At 34.8% G+C, this 17,149-nt stretch overlaps 1 pseudogene; it reads right to left on the bottom strand.

Annotated features, from left to right (window-relative positions):
- Positions 1 to 670: 670 nt before the first annotated feature.
- Positions 671 to 16,532, bottom strand: LOC121400790 (annotated as a pseudogene).
- Positions 16,533 to 17,149: the final 617 nt, after the last annotated feature.

Below are 17,149 nucleotides of genomic sequence, written 5' to 3'. Positions count from 1 at the left end.
ATTTAGGCATGTGATTCATTTCCAACACATGCCTAAAATGAATGGCACTATCCTACACAATATGCAACACAAGTCTAGTTTTGAATTGGTAGGATCACATGCCTTCATTCAGTCACTGCTAATGAGTAGTGATGGGCGAATTTATTCGCCAGGCGCGAATTCGCGGGCAGCGAATAAATTCGCGAAACGCCCGCGAAAATTCGCGGCAAAAAATTCGCCGGCGTCCAAAAAGATTTTTTCGAAAAAACGGGCGCTGGCGTCAAAAACGGGCGCTGGCGCCGTTTTGCGAATTTTTTGCAGTTTCGCGAATTTCGCGCGAAATTCGCGAATTTTTCGGCGAAGTGAAACGGCGCAAATTCGCCCATCACTACTAATGAGGCTTGTGCATACTGTATATGGGTTTACAATAGAATGTCTAAATTGCAAACCTAAAGCTGCAATAACCTATACATGCTTACCAGGAATGACCAATAGCCTACACATGTATAGTAATATTATTTGTAAAGTTTAAGGTATCCTTTATTAAATGTGAGATACAGTTGATAAGAATTACTTTTCTAGATTATAAAAAAATATTAGTATTTTTAAAAAAGCAGGTGGTTTCAAACTAATACAGCTGCTCTGCAGAAGCATTTATACATATATAAATATCATACAATATGAAGTTATTCTAGTGTAACCTGTTCTTTTCTTGGTAACTTGTTTTTCTTAGTCTTCGGTGCAAAAGGAATGCAATCCCTACTGTGAAGAAGCATAGCAATGCCAAGAATCCTACTGTAATTTTCAAGTCAACAGTAGTGTCCACAATGTTTTGGGCGTCTATTTTGGAAATACCTTAAAAATGAAAAAAAAGCATTAGAAATTAATACCAGAACCTTAAAGTCAAACTTCTATATTGTGACGTAATAATGATGCAAGTTGATTTTAAATAGAATTTAAATAGCACCCCATTGTCATATTGTTATTTGTGCTGACATGCTTGTTGGACATTCATGACAGTTTTGTAGAAGATGAGAAATGGCCAATGATATATATATATATCACGGAGATATGTGTTGTATAATACAAATGGGATAAAGTATCAACATATATATACTAAAGAACTCCAAAATGACTTTATATATATATATATATATATATAGATATATATATATATATGATATATATATATATGATTTGAAGCATAGGTGCTCTATGTTTTTATATAATATTTATATGTATGGGGGAGGTTTTATAAGGGTTACTAGTGCTGTAGTATAAAGATCTTGAACGCTGTCCTATTTGTATGTGTCCCTAATCTAAAATTATATATAACAAACTAGACATAATGGGGGAAAATTACTAAAGGTCGAAGTGGCTATCGCTAGCGGAAATTCAGCAAAAAGACAATCCGTAGGGACATCGCCACTTTACTAGGCATAGAGGACAATTCGCTAGTGAAAGAGCTCACCACTAACAAAGTTTTGCGCCCTTTCAGCAGACAACTTTGCACTCAGGTGAATGATTGTTACTCTGCAAATTCACTAAAGTGTAATTTTTCTAGTATGTTATACATTTCGCCAGAGTCTGCTTTACCGGGTTTTACCTGTCAAACTGCTAAGATGAAGCTACATCCTCCTCAATCTGATGTCAGTGACATCATATTATGTATGCCAAAGTGTCATAAAAAAAATAACACTGTTTTTTTTATATTTTAAAGTGGGATTGTATTTAAACGATGTAACTTTTAAATGTATATATTTTTAATTTTTTTTTAAACTATTTGAGGGGCATCCACATTTGTTTTAGGGTGGGCCTCGTGTAGGACAATAGAGGATCTCTTTAGCCTTTATTTTGCTTCCTTGGAAATTTTTAATAATAAGTGGGCACTTCAAGCATTTGCACCAACGTCTCTAATAAAGACATATATAGCCTATATGTGTTAAATATACTGTATTCAAATTGACCTTAGCGTAAGGGTGTTAACAAAGTTTGACTAGGAAGAAAGTAATGCTAGCGTTTGTTTGCTTTGAAATGCTCATGCTGCTGAATTTTGCTGGCGAAACTTCACCAGCTTCATCAGCCGAGATTTAACTTTGCTTTTTGATGAATTAGCGGATATACACTGTGAATTAACATCTGATGAAGTGGCACGCAGTGTGGCAAAGCATTCCCTTTAGTAAATATCCCCCCATAGCTGAGGTAGATTCATTTGACAGTGAAAGTGGATAGGTGCAGAAACTACTTTATAATCACTGAAATAGATGCCCCTTAAAAGACTGATTTCATATTTTATATCAAAATATATGAAGCCAAATAACTTAACACTGCTAGAGCTTGCAGTTTTCCCTGTAGAGATCAAGAAAAAAAAACATAAGCAATACAGATGTATCTGATATTGGAGCTGATAAATAAAACAAGTGTAGTTACTCATATTCAATGGTCAGTAATTATTTTTGCTTGTCTTTATCAATTACAGTATCTACTGCAAGTGAGAAAATGAAAGGAAAGAGCTCATTAGCTGCCATGAACAACTGCACTGGTGCATTCTAATAACCCATGTATTTCACTTGCATTTGAAAAGAACACACTGGAGGACATTTATCAACAATGAACACATTTGGGCAGTAACACATAGCAACCAGTCAGTTATTTGCTTTTTATTTCCCGCAAGCTGCAGGAAGAACAATGTAATTGGCTGCCATATGTTACAGCCCAGGTGCAAAATGTTAATAAATAAGCCAGACGAAATCTATATATAATGCAAAAATATATTGTCACATTCAACCCAGCAACATGAACAACATTTATTTTTTAAAGTAATTTTCATGGCATAAGTTTGTCTGTTAAATGTAACTGCATATTATATAATATGGGTATAGTTCTGAAAAATCCAGAAAACCATATGTCACAACTCCTTTAAACCAAATGCATTTTTCTGTCAAAACCGCTATAAGGGCATCTACATTTTCTCTTTCAGTTTCTCTGTAACCAAAGTCATGTGCATCTAAGTTTGACTTTCACTCTACTACACATATGCCTGTCTGAATAGGAATGAAAAGAAAAAGCGGAAGAAGCTAAAGAAGATGGTGATGTTGAGATTATACAGAAATACCCTGGGCCAGTGCAGTTTTTATCAAATAGAATTATAACCAGTAAAGTGATCACTGGGGGGTGCCTAACATTTGGAGATTGTACCTGTAGTTCTCTCTTAAAACAAAATAGAATGACTTCTGTAATTAAAGCAATCGATTTCTTGCTTTCCACTCTGTCATAATTGATTGTTGCTTTAAAACAATTGGAATAATATTTAAAGGTCCAAAACTAAGGGGCAGATTTATTAAGGGTTGAATTGAAAATTCGAATTTGAATTTTCTAATTTTTTTTATGGTCCAAACTGTCAAATTCGACTAGGGAACTATCCAAACTCGATTCAAGTTTTTTAAAAGATCTAATTTGATTTTTTAGATTTATTTTTCTCTGGCACTAAGAATTCGAATTTGACCTAAAACTTGCCGAATTCCTGTATACATCAATGGGAGAGGTCCAGTGACCAATTTGGAGATGTTTGTAGCCTTACTGAAATTCGATTTTTTTTTTCTGAGAAAAAACTCGAATCGAGTTTGGTCAAATTCGTTTTGAATTCGATTTGAGTTTTTGAGTCAGTGAAAAATCATCCACGTTTAAGATATTCTATTTTTTTCTTAAATAACCCCTCCAGTCAAATTTTAAAGTATATTCAAAAAACTCACATGAATGTGAAATTCGACCCTTGATAAATGTGCCTCCCTGTGTCTATTTTCGTTGACTTAAAGGCTTTCTTTTTCCTTCCCATTAATGTCCACTTAACCGAGTTAAACCACATACAGCATGTTGGGTCTTAATGCTTTTATATTTCTTTCTTCAAGAAATAATTTGAGAATATTAATGGTTTAATTTCAATTTAAAGGACAACAATTTCATTCTGTGTTTTAGCTGATTAGCTGGTTATTGTCCCAACTATGCACTGAATGAATAATCATAAAGTGCTTAAATCTACTTCCTGTAGTTTAAAATTGTATGTTGACACAAGTCACAATTTCCTAGGTATTCCATTGCTTGCACATTTGTCACGCATTATGGGGCAGATATACTAAGCTCGAGTGAATGGTTGAAATTTCAAAAAGTTCGAATTTCAAATAAATTTTTGGGTACTTCAACCATCGAATAGGCTATATCCAACCATTTGACTTTGATTCGAATGATTCAAAGTAAAAATCGTTCGACTATTCGACCATTCGACCATTCGATAATCGAAGTACTGTCTCTTTAAAAAAAACTTTGACTTCATACTTCGCAAAATTAAAGCTGCCGAAGTGCAATGTTAGCCTATGGGGACCTTTTCTAAGTTTTCTAAGTTTTTTTTGGTCGAATAGAAATCCTTCAATCGGTCACTAAAAATCGCTGGAATCGTTCAATCGAACGATCTTTATTCGACCACAGGATTGCCAAATTTGTTGAAAAAACTTTGGATTCGATATTCGAATTCGAAGTTTTTTAATTCGATGGTCGAATTTCAAAGTTTTTTGTACTTCGAAATTCGACCCTTTATAAATCTGCCCCTATGTGTTGTCACTGTTAGAGGTGATTTGATCCAATATTATTCTGATGAATACTAGGATTTGAACTAATATTTGCAGGTATTGCCTCATTCAATACCTTTTAACCATACATACCATTGTCTATGCTGGTAGTAATTGCAGGTGATGTTACAGTTGTTGCATCAGACACAGATGTGGGTGTGGAATAACTCTGTACTGCTCTCATGTCTCTTCTTCTTCTTGCACATACCTGTGGGGGAAATGCTTCGATCAGCACATATGACATTTTACACAGATAGTTTGTAATAAGCTTTGTTATTTTTCAATTTGAACACACTTTTATCCTACTCTTTAATCTTTTGCAAATATTAAAAATATTTTATAACACATGTATATAGTATATAACCTGTACTATATATAAAGCTCCAAGGTCTATCTATCTACTGTATCTACAGTAAGACCTAAAGCTATCTCCACGAATGCAACACTACCTACATTTGGTAGTGCTGTATTTGTGAGGGATGGGAAGCACTTATGAATCCTGCCTCCTGTCCCTACCTATCCCTACCTGTCCTCTAGCCATCCCCTAACTTGTGGTTCGTTCGGATACAAAAGTTAGGGAGGCCAGGGTTGGCCTGGGCACCTTAGCTCTGCATTCTGCTGGTCAAAAGTGCTTCATGGATGAACACCAAGGGGCAAACTCTTGCTTTCCTTACTCACTTGGTCTTGTACTTTCTGTCCAAGGAAAAAATAAATTACCTCTAATTACCATTTATTGAATAATCCATGTAATTTGCTCTTTCATTTGGTTGATATAGGCATCATATGAGCTGCAGCACTGCCATTGCTGCACCAGGTTATGCTTTGATTTTGTGCAAGATGTGCCTGCTATATTCGTTGTTCATGTTTGGCTGAACTGAATAATAAATACAGCATTTATTTCCTGTTAGGATTGTTATGTTTTTGTAACTTACCCTCATATGTAATAAAAGACAAAGATATAGCTTGATCACTCTGTGCTAGAAGTCAAAGGGGTTGATGTTATAAAAGACCCTAAGTTTGCCCAGGAGCAGTAACGCATAGCAACCAATAAGATGTTTTAAATAGGTGACCAGTGAATGCTTCCTGCTTATTTGTTGCTATGGGTTACTGCTCCTGGGCAAACTTAGGGTCTTTTATAACATAAACCCCTTTGACTTCTAGCACAGAGTGATCAAGCTATATCTTTTTCCCTTATATTTTTATTTCTTTGAATATACAGTATATTTATGCTGGAGCCAGTTGTCATTATATGTTAATCCACCAAACAAATTTAGAGCATACAACAGTTAGTTAAATATAACTTGTGTTAGGAGGTTTAATTGTAGATTACACTTTGTACTTGCACAGACATAGGCAAACGTTAAGAACGGATCTGCATTACAGGACAGATATAAAAAAATGTGAATGTTCATATTGTTTTTGAACCCTAAAAAGCTTAAAACTTAAAAAGCTTAAACATACTCTTTTTTAATGAAACACTCAAAAACTTGATTGCGTAAAAAAATGAAGATATTTGAATGCACAAAAATCCATGCGTTTTAAAGGGGTGGTTCACCTTCAAGGTAACTTTTAGTATGTTATAGAATGGCAAATTCTGAGCAACTTTTCAATTCATTATTTATTTTTATAGTTTTATAATGATTTGCCTTTTTCTTCTGACTCTTTATAGCTTTCAAATGTGCGTTGCTGACTCCTTCTAAAAAGCAAATGCTCTGCAAGGCTACAAATGTATTGTTATTGCCACTTTATATTACTCATCTTTCTTTTCAGTCCCTCACCTATTCATATTCCAGTCTCTTATTCAAATGAATGCATGGTTGCTAGGGTAATTTGGGCCCTAGTTACCAGATTGCTGAAACTGAAGAATTAAACGCTAAATAACTAAAAAACCACAAATAATGAAATCTAAACATTGTCTCAGAATATCACTCTCTACATCATACTAAAATTTATCTCAAAGGTGAACAAACCCTTTGATTTTGAAAGCACTGTTTTTTTAAAAAAAACTAAATTTTTAGATACAACTCCTACTAACGTCTACATGATCTTGCCAGCTTTCAGGAGCCATATCCTTTTATTCAAGTTTTCAAGTTTTTTGCTCACAAATATTAAAGTTTGAGAAATCTTTTTCGAGCATATATGTATAGAGGCAGCACAAATTTTCATCCTTCCATTCTCTTCCCTTACATGATCTCATTTAACACTATAATTACATATTATGTATTATTATATATTATTAAGTATATTTAATGTTATGTAAGGATTGATCTAATTTATAATTCTTACTGGTTTAATTCTTGGACAGTCTGCTACCATACATAGACGTGTAATACAGTGCAAATACCATGTTGATATTGGTTGACCATTTTGTTCTATGAATCTGAAGGTACGGAATGAAAACCGTGCATATTGGGAAGCTCCATTTATAATTATTTCCATAAAAAGGTCATTTTTACATCTGTAAAATAAAAAATGTATTTAAATAAAATAGTATTTATTGGCTACATTGAAAAACAAATACTGTATATGGATTAAATTAAACTCCGACCAAATCCACACCGACTTTTCCCCCTATTTATCAAAAAAGTTTTCCGAAAATTTCTTGTGTGTGGAAAAAATCAATACAATTTTGAAAAAATCCGAATAGTACGAATTTTTCGGATTTGTCACCCTCAAATCATGAACTCTTCAGAATACTGGACAAAACTCAGCATAATAAAGGATATAGACGGTACATCTGTCATTGACTTCTACATGAACTCGGTAGGTTTGAGTTGGAGTACTTTTTTATTCAGACTTTTATCACAATATGCGTTTAATAAATGACTAAAAATTCTAGTTTTTTTCTATGAAAAAATGATGGTTTCCCCCTTTAAAAGTCTGACCATAAAAAAATCGTACTTTGATAAATAACCCCCTGAATATATCTTGTCAGCAGATTCTACAGGTGATCTTACATGCTACTCTGTAATTCACAAAACCTGCTTAGGACAATGCTTAGCAGCTGGGAAATACGTTGCAAATCAGAATGTTTGAAAGACCAGATTAAAAAAAAAATATATAAATAAGTTTTGTGTTTTACATTTAATGGTTGCTTCTGTTGATAGATCATCTAAAAATACACTTTGATTGACAGCATCAGACTAGGGTGTTCAGGGCCAACCGGGGCTGCAACCTGAAGGACCCCTCCCATTGTCCATCTACCCTTCCACTGCCTGCACTGTGCCACACTGAACAAATTTTTCATCCTCCTTAACGGCTGTAAACAGACAAGGGAGCATCCATATCATCCAAAAGCAGGGGGTCTGGGTTGGCAGAGCCCATAAAGGCCAGGGCCAACCAGGTTTTTTTTCCCCTGAACACAGGGAAAAAGTATTTATTACAATTGTCCTATTTCATATGAGAAAGGTCTTCAGTCTGAAGTCTTTTAGAAAGCCATAAATGCATGTGTAAGGACCAAACCCATTATATTTAACTAGAGGTTATATTATTATATAATATAATTATATGTTATATTACTGCCAGTGTCGGACTGGCCCACCGGGATACCAGGAAAACTCCAGGTGGGCCCAGGTGTCAGTGGGCCCTCCTGCTTCTAAACATTTGGCTTATTTCATGGCCATTCCCTAGTTCTATGAGATGTAAAGAAAAGAGAATAGGAGAATAGAGGTTGAGTGAGGAGAGAAAGAAAATAATACTTAAGAGTGGGCCCATAGTCTAAAGGTTTTTGGTGGGCCCCTGGTGTCCCAGTCCGACACTGATAACTGCTCTGCCTTTTTTCACCTATTCGGTTTGAATGGCTGCCCCCATGGCTACACAGCCATAGTAGTCTTTCTGAAGCAAATATGGTGTTTCTACGAGGGCAGAGTAACAGTGCAGTATATTTGAATGTATATAAAACACTTCTAGTGTTACCACACCATCCTCTTTTTCCAATGTTACAGGTATATTTGCTGAATTGATATGGAGTCAAAATGGTATTTCTTAAGTTCCATGCACATTACAGGAGGCCTGTCACCATAAGGAATAATTCCAAATGATTGGTAGGAGTTTAGTACAGAGCAACCGTATCCCTGTTAGTGCTGTACCTTTTGATACCTCATACCACACAACACCATGGTTCCCAAAATTGCCAACAGTCCCTTGCTCACCAACAGTTTAAAAATGTCACTGCCATAATGCCATCCCTCCATTAAAACTCTCAGTGCTGCTCCTTCCATAAAGTACACTTCTTACATGTATATACACCTTCTATCCATGGTAAAGTGCTATGCTCTCTGCCAACTCAGTTGGCAAAACATTGTTGGTTCCATCTAAGCTTTAATGCTGTGACGTTTGTATCCCACTAGTGCCTGTCTCCCTCTCCCCTCCACTCACTCCTGTGCATCCCGCTCCTTCTCTCTAATGAAGCTTGATGGGGATGTAATCTAGCAATGTGGTCTAATATAATTAAGGAGACAGCAAGCTAAATAGACTGTAAAAATAATTCTCCATAGCAGAGACAATTTCCTAAGATGTCCAATGGTTTATACTGAACAATAAAAGATTTTATTGCACATGTATGGGATCCGTTATCCAGAAACCTGTTATACAGAAAGCTCCAAATTACGGAAAGGCCATCTCCCATAGACTCCATTATAATCAAATAATCCAATTTTTATAAAATGATTTTCTTTTTCTCTGTAATAATAAAACAGTAGCTTGTGCTTGATCCAGACTAAGATATAAGTAATCAGTATTGGCAGCAAAACCAACCTTTTGGGTTTATTTATAGGCAGATTCACTAAGCTCGAGTGAAGGATTCGAATGAAAAATACTTCGAATTTCGAAGTATTTTTTTGGTACTTCGACCATCGAATTGGTTAAATTCGTTCGAATTCGAACGAAATCGAACGAATCGAACGAAAAATCGTTCGACTATTCGACCATTCGATAGTCGAAGTACTTGCCCTTTAAAAAAACTTCGACCCCCTACTTCGGCAGGTAAAACCTACCAAAGTCAATGTTAGCCTATGGGGAAGGTCCCCATAGGTTTGCTAACCTTTTTTTGATCGAAGGATTTTCCTTCGATCGTTGGATTAAAATCCTTCGAATCGTTCGATTCGAAGGATTTAATCGTTCGATCGAACGACAAATCCTTCGATCGATCGATCGAAGGATTAGCGCTAAATCCTTCGACTTCGATATTCGAAGTCGAAGGATTTCAATTCGAGGGTCGAATTTCGAAGTATTTTTTACTTCGAAATTCGACCCTTAGTGAATCTGCCCCTATATGTTTAAATGCTTTTATAGTAGACTTAAGGTCCAAATTACAAAAAGATTAATTATCTGGAAAACCTCAGGTCCCAAGCATTCTGGATAACAGGTCCCATACCTGTACTGAGCACAATTTTGCAGAAAAGGGTAAAGCAGACATTTAATGCTTAAAGGGCAGTTAGCAAAAACAGCAATATTTATATATATGTGCCATACCAATGAATATTCTCAATTCCCTGCTAACTTAGGGCCTTTGCATAGCTGTGGTGTACCTTGGCAACTGCTTCTGTTCAGTGCTGTTGAGTTAGTTCTACACAAAATGTGCCTGTCTAGAGCATTACAGTGTCTTTATACATTGATGGAGTCAGAAAACCAATTATTCAACATAAGTGTTATCCCTGTTTATACCAGGAACAATAAATAAGCAGTAAATATGATTGTAGTGAATATTCTACATACTATGTGTGGCTACAGTAATTATTTTAATATCTGCAAATAGCATTTCACACCCTGTTGTGAACTTCAGGGCCAATTTTGCCTTTTTTTTTATTTAATTCTCAAGTTATTGACACTTTTATGGCCTCTCAGAGCAAAGTCAATAAACAGTAGATAAAATAACGTTCATTTATATCTTCTTACTTTGTTGTCAGGTTAATTGCTTTCACTTCCACAAACACTGAACAATTCATCTGCAATCCAGGGCTCGGCATAACAAGTTCTGTTGCATAGTTAGCATCCTATTATAGAAATCATAAGACATTAAAAAAAAACCATAAAATCGTTTTGCAGAATGCATAAAGGCATAGTGTTTAATACGTCATGAGCAAGGAGGGAAAGTAGATTCTGTTTTTTAATTTGTACTACTGGTTACTTAGGGGCAGATTTATCAAAGTTCAAAATTAAAGCTCCTGCATCATTACAAAATTCCACTGCTCTCTATTGATTTCAATCGGATTTTTAGAGGCAAATTTATCAATGGGTGAAAGTTACATTTCACCATTTGATCCAACATGTCTCTAAAAATCCCACAGAAATCAATAGAGAGCAGTAAATCAATAGAGAGCAGTGGAATTTTACTTTGGTGAAATCTAATTTGCAAAATCCTCCCTTATGTCTGCTGCAAATTTTGCAAAAATGTTAAAAATCATAATATTTTGTTAAAAAATTTAATTTACTTCATTGTAGAGCCCAAGTCATGAATATGTACCAGCCTTGAGGGTGAACCACAGCACAGTATGTCAAAGCGCTCATTTCAATCGAAAAAGGCAGATAATGATTAGTGATGGGCGAATTTGTCCCAAAACTACAAAAAATTCACACAAAAATCGTGAAATCGACAAGTTTCACGAAAAAATAGTGAAATTCTGACATTTGCATGAAAAAATCTCGAAAATCGGACATTTTCACGAAAAATCGTGAAAGTCATAAAATTGATGCCGCGTCCAAGCTGACGCTGGCGTTATTAAGTCAATGGGCATCCAAAAAATTTTGACGCAGGCTAAATTTCACAGGAATTTTCGCAGGAGTTTTGTTAATGTATTCGCCGCCGGCGAAATTTGAAGCAAATTCATGCCAGGCGAATTTATTTGCCCATCACTAATAATGATCGTATTACATGCACTGGTCTAATTTCTAGATAACGTTTTCTGCATCTGTATCAATCAAAGTTGTATTAAACACAAGAGTTATTAAGTGCTTACAGATAAAGCTATCAAATCTGATAAATAACACTCTATAATAAACAAATCTGGTGGACCGTCTTAATAGGTAACATACGCACAGATGCATGTGATTTAGCTGTACAATAGTGAATGGGAGTGAATTCCAAATGGACTCCAGTGTTTATCTCATAGCCAAGACAGCGCTGCCTCATGCAGTAACCATGATTGGCCTTGCAGTAAAAGAAGGATGCTTATGCATTTAAGTACATATCGCTAGTATAGCACACTGCAATTATATACACATGTTAGTGCCTATAGTGATGCATCTAACAATTACAAATTATCACTTTAGTGTAATAAAATTGATTATTTCCCCCACATATTTCCCAGTAAAATATTTGTAACTGCTTACTGTATAACGCTTGAGAGAGAGAGTGTGCTTAAGAAGCTGCCACTAGTCGTGTTGATTGCTACTGTATTTCCAATTCTTCAATTTGAAATAAAAATAGTTAATGAATGCCCACTGTCCACTCCACTGTAACCATGTTTATTGTATTCCATGGCGTACAAGAGATTAAACATTTATTGCTATTACTTTAATTTTATATTGATTGTCTCCCAAATGGAGCATTTAGTTTTCAATAATGCTATGTAAACACTTCTGTTAGGCTCATCTAGTGGTGTAGATTGCATATACTTTGTAATGAACAGAATTTTGCAAAATGTAAATATACTTACACATCAAGCCTGGTATTGTTAAGAATATACTCCAGGGGATATTGGCAAGAGTATAAATACATTAAAGCTGAGCTACTGTATAAGTGATAATGCCTGTACTTGTATATCTTGACTTAATGATCCCACTGATATTAACACTCTGAATGTTGGAGAAGTCCTGAAAAATCCCTTGACCGTAAGCACTGGTGATCTGACAAACGTTAGCACTCTATGCCATTATTCATATTTATTACAGTGTTCCATATTAAACCAATATGCCTTTCCATATTTTTATGGAAAATTACCTTTTTTTTATTCAAAAAGCTTGTGCAGATTTAATTTCAATGAACGGCTGTTTTTTTTTTTGTTTTGCTTTATTTATGCAATCACAATTTTACAATTTACAATCATTTTAACTAATTAACTAGAACACTCTGAACAGAGACTTACTACAAATGAACTTCCACAAGTTGAACTGTTGTTGACCGAGAAGATGAATTTGAGAACCGGGACTCTTCCTGATGTGTCAATCATTCCCTGACATTGTGGGTTAGTAAAGATATTGTTTATATATATATCTGAGATTCATTAAAACCATCATAATATATTGGGCAGAGATAAATATTGAGCTCAATGTTTTGTGGTCTGTTTCTTCCCTGATTGCTCAAACCATTTCATTGAATCAGTAGACAGCTCTCCTCCAGCTAAGATGCCGGTTCCCATAGTGCTTTGCATGTTCAGTGACAGACCCCAGAAGAAGAAGAAGAATGGAAGTGTGCAAGGTAGTGATGGTCGAATTTATCCGGCAGGCGCGAATTTGCGGCGAATTTGCGCGATTTGCCGCCAGCGAAAATTCACGGCAAAAATTCGCCGGCGTCAAATTTTTTTTTTTCCGACAAAATGCACGGCATCAAAAACGAGACGCCGGCGCCGTTTCGCAAATTCGCCCATCACTAGTGCAAGGCATTGTTGAAGGTGGGTTTTTGACTGGAGAAGAGCTTCTGATACAGTACTTTGTTTCTGTGAACTTGTTTCTGACTAAAATAGTTTCTGATAAACTATTTTAAATTGCAATCAAAAAAATTAAATAATTAAATTTGTGTCAATATATTTTTTTTTTAAAAAGTGACTTAGAATTACATTTTCTTTTATTTTGCAATGTAAAAGGTATATTTATAAGATGGACAGATCAAGTAAACTAGATTACATACTTTTTCATTTTATAAACATTGCATTTCCTTTTTAATACAAAAAAAAAACAATTGTGGAAGGTTAAGGCAACATCAGCTTACAAGGACAGCTTTGCTTACCAATATACTGCACCAACACACATAGGGGATCTACATAGAGTCCATTTTAATCAAATAGTTCACGTTTTTTAAAAGAATTTTCTTTTTCTCTGTAGTAATAAAACAGTATTTTGTACGTGATCCCAACGAAGACATAATTAATCCTTATTTTAGGCAAAACAATTCTATTGGGTTTAAATGTTTTTTTAGAAGACTTAAGATATGGTGATCTGGAAAACCTGAGGTCCCAACTCCCAAGCATTCTCCCATAATGGTATCTGAATTCTATATTCTCTGTATTGATTGAGTGAACAAGGAGAAGAACAGGAGAATAAAACCATTATCCATAGCCTGTAATGGGATTTGACACCTCACACTTTGACACCTCATTTTGAAATAACAAAGCACTGAATGATATGGACTATGATTAATGTTGATTGTTGATCAAATCAATCAAAATAACCTTTGAAATCAGTTGGAATTGATATACCAGTTTGATCTGTCAAAAATGTGGAAAATTCTTGCGTTGTTCAAACTGATACCAATCGTGCAGGATTCCCAATTAAATCTATAATAAATCTGCCTACCAGTATTTTCCAGGTAAACTGCGGTGATTTTTATATTAAGAAAAAAACAGTTCACAATGAATACTTAATCAATAAATAATTTATATCCTATAGAGTGACCTATTAAAGATCCAAAACAATTTGTCATATCCTGTACATAAGAAAATGTTGCCCTTTTTTAAAATATTGCACAACTTTTACCTTGAATCGCCATCTATGATGGCTCACTGATCATATGACAGGAAATAATGCAGCTTCCAAAAGTAAAAAAGGCAGTTCTGCCCACTTGTGGGCTGATATAACCTCATATTTTTATTAAAACTAATAACATTTACAAGGTAATTTCATAAAAGTCAAAGTTTGCACCGGGTCTTGTAACCCAAAGCAACCAATCATATGTGTTACTTAAAGCAGGTGCCTAGTATGCTACCTACTGATTGTTTGCTATTAGTTATTAGAGCTGGTGCAAACTTTGCAAAAGCATGCTATTATTGATGTAATCCTTACAAAATAGAATACAAAAAACAGGCTGATGAGTCGTCTATAGCAAGAAACTTTTGAGAGATCTCTTACCTGGTTTTATCCAAGTGTCATTGCAAGATGGTATATCAAGGCTGAGATATCCATGAATGAAATTAAAGACCAAAGCATACAATAACAATGTGTTATTATTTTATGCCATCCTACAGGTGCTTCATGAAAAATATAACCTTATTGAAATACATTTATGAAATATCTATGTTGTCTCAAGGAAGTGATTATTTTCAGAATGTAAGTTTTCAGATTACATTTGTACCTCTCTGTTATCAATTTATTATGGTATCAATTAATTCACATTCACATTACATGGCATCTCAGAAATCAGTTCATCCATCACCAGGACTTAATAATCAGCTTTGTGACATCAGCTGCAATCAACTGCAAAGATCATAGGCAAAAACCTGTTCTTCAGTGGTCTTCTGGTGAACCTTGTGCATGCACTTCTCAATACAAGTTTTCGTATACACCCCATAACATTTTCCATCTTATTAGACATTGGTAAAAAATATGTTGGTAAAAGTTGCTTCTTCAATTTAAAATCATAAATGTAAGAAAAGCTGATTTGGTAATGTTAAACTGTACATTACAATTAATGTATGGTTATAACACCTGCTTCATTTTGTTTTTATCATAGAATCATTGCTTTTCACGAAATACATTTTATTATATTTACTGTGCAAGACAATAAACTAAACCATACGTTTTGTTTCTGGGCAGAAAAGTCTAAATATTTTTGTTTTTTCAACATCTTCAATTCTGATATTTGTTTTGGTATGATGTTTGTTTTATGCACCAAACTGTCTGCAATTTTAACTGCCTTGCACTTCTGGGTGATTTCAGGCTGAACAATTATTTTGATTCTTGCTTGTTTTGTTTTATTTGCTAGCTTCATAGATGGCTGCATTATCTCTGCTGTTTGGTGGCAAAAGTGCCTGTACAGACAAATGGATTAAATTATGTCAGTAAATGTAGAAATACATAGAATTCTCAAGTTTCCAAGACCTGTGCTGTAGCTTGTCCTTTCCGGAATTCATTATGCCTCTAGTTCTGATAAAATAGCGATATACCGAAGGAACATAAATAATAGCTTTTTCAAAATAGAGAAAATTTAACAATTTTCAGGTTGAAGAACAGTTTACAGTTTCTTAGGAATATGGAAACAAAGTATCTGGCTGTAGAAAAACTGAATATAATAGTATATTTTTTCAGAATAATAAATATTCAGGTTAATGTCACAGATCCTATGACTATTTGGTGACTTGCTTAGTGATACAGAATCTTCTGCCTCTAGGCCTGTGGCTGTTCTTATTTCTTTTTTATCTATGAATTGCTTTAACAATGAGCAGCCTCTGGCCATCATTCCAGGCTATGCTTCTGTCTTGCTCATAGAATCATCTTTTTAGGAGTGGTTCAATGTAAGTATTGCCACCAATGCTTTGGATGGGAAGAGGCTGTCACCTTCCTTGGCAAAACTAAAAACATAGGAGTCTTCTTATGCTGTATATTGGAGTGAATGATTTGTAATGGTTTTGAAGAGATAGCGATACTATTTTTTTCAAAACACTTGTTCTCATGATAACATGACCCTTTCAGTTCGTGATTTTGTTTACAATGGTCTAGACTTGAAAGCTTGAAAGCTCCACTGAAGATTAAGACCATGTCATGCTTTTAAAATATTTTCCTGGAATGACTTAAGGTCATGAGAAGTTTTATTGGTAAATAAAGGTGATTCGGGTCTGGGAGTCTGGTCGAATTTCTTTTTTGAAAGAAAAAGTCCAGTTTATATAACCCCCTTAATGTATTGCTCAAAAGATGAAAAGGCGGCACTCCGGTAAGATAAAAAAGGTCTTGATCACTGACCAACATCACCTGACGTCTTTCGGGAGTAACTCCTTTAATCATAGGCTCTTAATGTATTGTTTTAATATACAGTGCTGCTTTCATATATAAATAAAAATATACATATATGTATTTACAAATGTGGTCGATAAACCACACCAGTTCAGTTTTTCCATGGCAATGTATCAGCAATTATTATTATTATTATAAACATTATTTATATAGCGCCAACATATTGCGTAGCACTGCAATTACACAACTTGCACTTGAATTCAGCACTTTTTTCAGTTAAGTAGAAGATGTAGTAGAAATGCAGTATTTCTCTAAGTGGTCTCTGGTGCCTTTTATTGAGTGTATGCATTAACTATGGGTAAGAGGTGTTTATATTCAACACAACTGCTTGTACAGACGGCATTCTGTGTCCAGTCATTCCTGGCCACTGGCCCTTTAGTAATTGTTGGGTATTGTATGGCTTGAAAGAGGGCAGTTTATTGTAAAAACCCAAAAATCTTGAAAATAGTCCAGTAAGAAAATGAACCACTAATGATAGATGCATAAATAATTTGGTTAACTAAATGGTACAGGACCTGCATTAGAAATATATTGTAATGCAGTAATGCATATTGCTGATTTGTAATAATTTGGGCTTCATAATAGCTGACCATACAAAACCTCAGTGA

This window comes from Xenopus laevis, chromosome 2S (assembly GCF_017654675.1).
Source record: "Xenopus laevis strain J_2021 chromosome 2S, Xenopus_laevis_v10.1, whole genome shotgun sequence".
NCBI lineage: Eukaryota > Metazoa > Chordata > Amphibia > Anura > Pipidae > Xenopus > Xenopus laevis.
The sequence above is the reverse complement of the archived record's forward strand: the minus strand, read 5'-3'. Positions and strand labels throughout refer to the sequence as shown.